The following is a 7,513-nucleotide window of genomic DNA, read 5'->3' on the forward strand; positions in this document are numbered from 1 at the left end:
CTGTTTTTACACATCCAATCCAGGGTTTTTCCTGCATAGAAAAATTGGAGGCGGCCGTCTCCGTCAAATGTCGTGCCGCCTCAGGCTCTTGCCAAAATTATGTTGGGTGTCTTCACAAGAAATGCTGCGTGCATTTAACAGACTGTCATTTGTAACTGCAGTTGCGGCATTACGCCACAGTGTCGATCATTTAAACTATTGAACTTTTCAGTCACTAGCCAATATAAGAGCTCACTGAATCATTTAAAGTCAACCACAGAGAATGAAAGATGTGAATGAGCTTTGCTAATTTAGTAAGACTGGTTAATTCAGTTGGCTATTGTGGGCTGAAAAGTTAGTTGAAAATTATATAAAAACTTTATTTGATAAAAAAAATCTGTTAATAAAAGTAATGGTTTATATAACTTAATAATTGTAATTTTCATCTAATTTTATTAGAACTTTTAATGTCAAAGTCACTTTGGTTAATCAACTTAACGGTAGGCCTTACGTGTGTGTGTACAAGATCAGGATGGCACCACCTCCGCCTCATTTTGAGCCTGGAAAAACCCTGCAATCAATTCGCAGTGAAAAACGCAAGCCACGTCCACTAATTTCTCCTTTTAAATTCCTTCTCACTCGGAAATGTGTCAGAATGCGGAAGTAAAAACGATCTAAACTTCCGGTTCACGGGGACTTAAAGTATGTTGAATATACTTAAACATTTTTAAATACATTAATGTTACCTTCCCCAGTATTGTTGCACTGTAGGAATAGTGGTTTAAGCAAGGGAAGTTTGTATAGTGCAGTGTGTTGCATACATCTTGCACACAGCAGGTTTTTAAGAAAAAAGTGATAGAAAAAGTATTGGGGGCCTGTGCCCCAGTAGACCTTTGGGTCTAGCAATGCCCCTGATCTGTTCCATATGAACATCATGTGTACTGAAGCCAATCTTTTACTTTATAGCCCATAATTTATATTTAACACAAAATGAAATATTTATGTCTTGGAACTGAATGTTTCAGAGGGATACAGTCCTTCCTCGGGGCTGTTGAGCTGTGTGTGTGTGTGTGTGTGTGTGTATACCACACAAAAAACACATTCTCACATTCACAAAATGTCTACAAATCACATCACAAAATGTATGAATAATACCTAAACAGCATTATAGCTCAAGTAAACAATGGGGATATTATCATTTCAAAGCAAAGATCTTAGAGTAATAGAAAAGAGATATATCTAATGTCCAAAAACATCAGGTAAACGTGGGAAAATCTGTCAAACACACACACACAGGGCATCTCATTGTGAAGCGTTTTGATGGCATAGTTTCTCTATCCCTCGAGAGAAAATGCGACCCGTCTGACAGCAACTTTAATTAAACACATTCACGATGACAAATTATCATTTCAATGTCAAAGCTGAGCCCTCCTGCTGCCAGACACACAACCATGTACAACAAATCTCACTTACTGAATACAAATAGCTTCCATTCCCATCAGAGGAACCGCCTTTAATGATGATTAAAAATAAATGATGTTGATATTTAACTGATCTCATCAGCGAAAAGCGAATGAAGGCTGAATGGCTTTCAGCGTCTTCCTTGAGGTGATTTTAATGGTGCTTTCTACAGGTAACACAGGACAAATTCATTTCACAATTTCCAGTTGTGATAACTGGATGCGCATTTTAAGAAATAACTTTATAGAGACTGCTTACGAAGAGCAAATAGTGGTAAAATACAGATATTATCGAACTGAAATTGCATCATAAATTGGATCAACATTTTAATATCCCCATGACATTATCAATAGGGATGTAACGATTCACCGTGAGCCGATTGAAAATCGATTATAATATGTGACGATTCAAGTCGGTTGAGAAGTTATAAAAATCGCAGTACATGTTTTGAACAGCAGGGGCCGCTGTTTTTCTTCAAACTTGGTAAACGTGGATATGCAGATATTTCTTAAAAAAGTAAAAGTTAGGAAAAGCACAGACAAAGTCTTAGTTTGTTTATATTAAAGAGACTTTTGTATCATTCATTTTTTATTTGATTTGGAATTTGTTTTAAAACTGCAATTGAGTTTTGTTATTTGACATTAAATATATTTTTATTTTACAAAGAATTGTGCAGCATTAGAGAAACAATAAAAGGGCAGTTGTTCGTTTTAAAATTTCCTCAACTCATTGAAAAAATCGTGATTAAATCGCATTTCTGTGAGATCAGAATCGTGAATCGCATCGCAAGCGAATCGTTGCATCCCTAATTATCAAGCTCCGGGTCCTGACAACATTCCTGGGCTGAGAGACTGTGCAGTAGAACTCACTGACGTCTTCACGGACATTTTCAACATCTCGCTGATTCAGGCTGTTGCCCCACATGCTTCAAAACTACCACCATCATTCCCCCAAAGAAGTCATCTCCGTCCTGCTTCAATGGCTCCCGTCCAGTTGCACTTACTCCTATTCTCATGAAGTACTTTGAACGGCTAGTCATACACAACATCAAGTCTGTCCTCCCCCCTCCCTGGACCCCTTCCAGTTTGCACTGCCCTCCACGCTGCACTCACTCATCTTGACAAAAAAGACTCGTACGTCAGAATGCTGTTCATAGACTTCAGTTCAGCATTCAACACAATCATCCCTCAACAGCTCACTCACAAATTGGTCCAGCTGGGACTAAACACTTCGCTGTTGGATTTCCTGACGGGGAGACCTCAGGCAGTACGGGTCGGCAGTAATACATCCAGTACCATCACACTGAACACGGGGCCCCCCAAGGATGTGTGCTTAGCCCCCTCCTCTACACCCTGCTGACCCACGACTACACACAGTCACACGACTCCAACCTCTTCATCAAGTCTGCGGACCACACGACTGTGGTGGGTCTCATTAGCAACAGGGATGAGACAAACTACAGGAGCGAGGTGAGCCCCCTGGCCAGGTGGTGCAGTGACAACAATCTCTCTCTGAATGTGGATACTTGAATAGAATAGAATATAGACTATTCAAGAAGACAAAATAAACAGAAGAAATGCGAAGAGCCATGTTCGTGTGTTCGGCCAAGTGTTTCATTTTTATTCGGCTTCGGCCAATAATTTTCATTTCGGTGCATCCCTGCCGCAAAGCCCTCTGCATTGCAGGTGATCCCACTCACCCAACACACAGCTTCTTCAGGCTGCTGCCATCAGGGAGGAGACTGCAGAGTCTCCAGGTCAGGACCAGCAGACTAAAGGAGAGCTTCATCCACCAGGCAGTCAGGAAGCTAAACTCCCTACCTCACCCTGAACTCTGACCACATCCGCAGGTCCTTCCACTCCCAACCACACCTTTATCTGGAAATATGTCCTATATATGTCATGTGACTGTAGGGCTGTCACGATTATGAAATATGATTGACGATTAATTGTCTAATAAATCATTGCGATTGTGGCGATTAATTGTCTGTTTTAGGGCTTTGGCGATTATGACGATTAATTGTCTGTTTTAGGGCTTTGGCGATTATGACGATTAATTGTCTGTTTTAGGGCTTTGACATTTAATTCTCATTCATTTTTGATTCAGCGATTGAAACGACCATATTGTTCTGAATACAAGACTATGTTTTTTTCTTGGAAATACATCGGAAAAAATTGGGTCATCATATATTTAAGGTTTAGGCTTTTACTGTCAATAATACAACCACCAAACACTTGTAAATGAAGTACATTGATCAGGTGTGAATTGAAGCCACCATTAAAATTTGATTTCAAATTTTTTCTCACTTGCAAGACTACAGTAAAATTTTACTCGTGTGTTAATGAAATTTTGGTAGACTAGTTTTCACACTGAGATTTGCTTAAATAATATTAAATTGTACTGCAGGTAATTTGTATATGTTTTAGTTTTTTGTGTTGTGGTGGTACATTTTACAAGTATTACCATGCTTTAGTAACAATACATACACTAAAATATGCAGATGCACTACAGCTCCCCCTAGTGTCTTCTATAGAGATGTGCGATAATTGCGATGATCTGAAATCATCGCGATGAGGTCAAACAATCGCGATGAGACGATTATTTAATAATCGTGACAGCCCTATGTGACTATGTTACATATCATTAAATAAACACATTAAACAACATTTAGATAAAGCAAAAATCAATGAAAAAGTGAAGCCAGTCACCTGCATACAATTTGACTGCTTGATGTTCCTTGTAAGGGGCTTTGGCGCCCTCTAGTGTTTTTAGGGAACATTACAGGGCTTCACCTTTACATTTTCAAAAATGAGCACAGTCAAACATATAGCAACAAACCATTTCCAAGAGGTTTATTTTACTACATGTATATTATATGCATTTCATTATACTATATAGCCTTTATTACATCAGTTTTTCTTATGCAAAAACAGCCACCTCCTCACAGACACTCACAACAGCGCCATCTGTCTACTCACATAAGTACATTACAAAGTATGACAAACTTACTTAAACGTTAACTTAAACTTAAACGTTAATTATAAAAGTTACATTTTAAGCAATTTATTCAACAATAGAAATGCTTGAATGGTACCGTATTCCAAACTATACTCGTTAAGCCGTTACTTCCCAACAATTATAGCTCCAGCAATATCAAAAAGATTTACTTCTTAAGAAAAAATGTTTAATATTTATTTATTCAACAGTGTCTTACACTGTATCATAATAAATATTAAAGGGCATTCATCTCATCCACAGATGACTTGGGAAACACCAGTCTGTGTTGCGTAACGTTAGACCCACCCAAACAAACAACCGTACAAAACCACATAAAACAAAAACAATACACCCAAACATACACATAGACATGTGTAAATAGCAATAAAAAAAGCTGTTTTAAAAACACAACAGCATATTTTACAACAGACACTTCGAACACACGTCTAGCACATGAGCTGCAGTAACGGCGCTGACAATTCATTTAAAATCATGAAATAAAACGTGAACTCACCGCTTATCTCATGGGTTCAGAACACGTATGTGAATTAAAATATACATCCAGTGTAAATACATTGTTATTTTGATCTACTCCACTGCTCTTCTGACTAATATGTTTCGCATGACCTCAAACTTCAGACGAAGTAGAAAAACTAACTTAAAAGTCCCAAATGTGGGCGTGGCGGCACGAAACTTTTCACTGATTGGTTAGATACAATTTGTCTAAATAACTATTTCTTCTAGCGTATTTTAATTCAGTTTCAGATGTAAATGTTTCTGTGGTATCTGTTACTCTTAACTGATGCCAAAGATGGAGAAATCAATATATATAATAATATTAAATAAACGTAAATAAGTAAAATAAAATAAACTAAGTTCTGTCAGACAATTTACAAATGATTAATCTAAGGGGGAAAATAATACAAGTACTGCTGCAAATCCAGGTTTTAACCGAGTAATGGAATAGTAAAAAGCAGACGTGAATCATTTATTTATTGATTCATTTATTTATACGTACAATTAAATAAGACTTCATCATCAGAAGAGGGAGAAAGTGCACATGGAAATGAATGCATAAAACTAATTTAACATCAATTTTATGTCTAAATCTGAAATTGAAGTAATGCGTATGTGATAGCTATTTGTATCCAATAGGTGTCAGTATAACTCGAGATTTTCTTTCAGCATCTCATTCGTCTCCTGCTGGGTGTACAGACCATACAGACAGCTAAAGTGGCTACAAGCTGGGAATGTAAATGTAACATAATGGAGTTAAAGTAATGTTTGATTACAGTCTTTCCTTCTGACTGTTATGAAAACCTGAGCAAAGCCACTGAACCATCTCAGGACACAGAGAGCTTTTTATTAGACATTAACTACTGCCGTGGAAAAGGAATTCAATGCATCCAAGAGATTGAAATTGAAAAGTGGAATGAATGGAAGTGAGAGTTTCTCTGCAGTTTTCTGGTAAAGAAATGTTACACCTGCAGCAGGTTTGAGATGAGAAGTGTTTCTCCACGGCGGAGGGAAGAAACATGCTCTGTGAGAATCATTACAACCAGCAGGACAGAACGATACAAACAGCTTTTGTGTCTTTGGATCTTCACAAAAGCACGTTTTAGAGATATGGTTCAAGTCAATCATTCAGTATAATTTAAGATATTGGCAGGTATAAATAAGTTCTATGGTTACCATATATGAGCATTTTTACATAAACTATAGAAATATCATGGTTCAGTTGTGTGTTTTTGTGCTTTCTATAAATACATGACACACACACACACAGAGTTTTCTGTCTAGTGTCGGCCGGGTCTGGATGATATCTGCTTGTGCCAGAATATATCCTGAGGTTACTGCACTTAAAAGAACAATGCAAATATAACTTAACACACTTTCAACATCAGGAAGCAAAATGACACACTCGAGAGGCGTGATGTGCTTGTGTTCCCTGCGGGAATGGACAGAAAACACACACAAACACACACTGGACTGTGTCTGTGTTTCATCTGAAAGCTCCACAGGGAGTTCTGTGTAACATCTGAGTCTGGAAAATCACATTACTTGAGAATCACAGAGCGGAAGTGTGTGTATGTTTCAATGTTTATTTCAGAATTTACTGTATGGCCTCCAGTCTCGCAACCAAATACATTCAAATACACAATATAAAAAGTAAAAGGCACAGACTCTGAATTGCTTAGTGAATGTGTGTATGTGTGCTGACCAGTGTTGCGTGTAACTAGTTACTAAGTAATTAGTTACTGTAATTTAATTACTTTTCCCTTGGAAGAAGTAAAGTAAGGGATTACTCCAATTTTTTCTGTAATTTAATTACAGTTACTTCTGATTTAAGTAAACTAAATACTTTGTGTGTGCGTGTGTGTGTGTGTGTGTGTGTGTGTGTGTGCGTAATAATGGAATTCTAACTTTAAAATCCACGCTTTAATGTATAATTCTCACACTCGTACTTTGGTCAGTTAATAAGAGTACTTTATGTAGTTTTATATTCTTTTTTTGAATGAATTAAAAGAGCCGTTTCATGTCTATCCTTGAATCATAATCAAGGTTGATATAGGATATAGAAAGTAATTAGTAATAAGTAATTACATACTTTTTTGGAGAGAGTCATTTGTACAGTAATCTAATTACACTATTGAAGATGTAAATTACTTTTTCAGAGTAACTTGCCTAACACTGGTGCTGACATGAAAAGAAAATGACATACCTCATTTTTTACATTCTTAAATGCTGCTCTTATGTGCATGCAAGAAGAGACATTTGCTGATTTTTTTCCTGAATGATGAAGCTCACGTTTCCCCGAGACGTTTAAAAGTGATCTCAACCATGTCTCAAACCCAACAATGTGTTCACATCAGCCAAGAAATTACAGTAAAAGTCTGAAGTCAACTTGTATGTCAGCAATTGACTTATATCTATTTATATTTTTGAGACATTTAAGAGGAAACGTCTAAGATCTAATTCATGTGTGTGGTCCTGGTAAGCCCAATGGATTTTGGATTTAATTTGGATTTGGATTCAATTTATTGTCATTGCACATGTACAAGTACAAGGCAACGAA

This window comes from Triplophysa rosa, linkage group LG13 (assembly GCF_024868665.1).
Source record: "Triplophysa rosa linkage group LG13, Trosa_1v2, whole genome shotgun sequence".
NCBI classification, from domain to species: Eukaryota; Metazoa; Chordata; class Actinopteri; order Cypriniformes; family Nemacheilidae; genus Triplophysa; species Triplophysa rosa.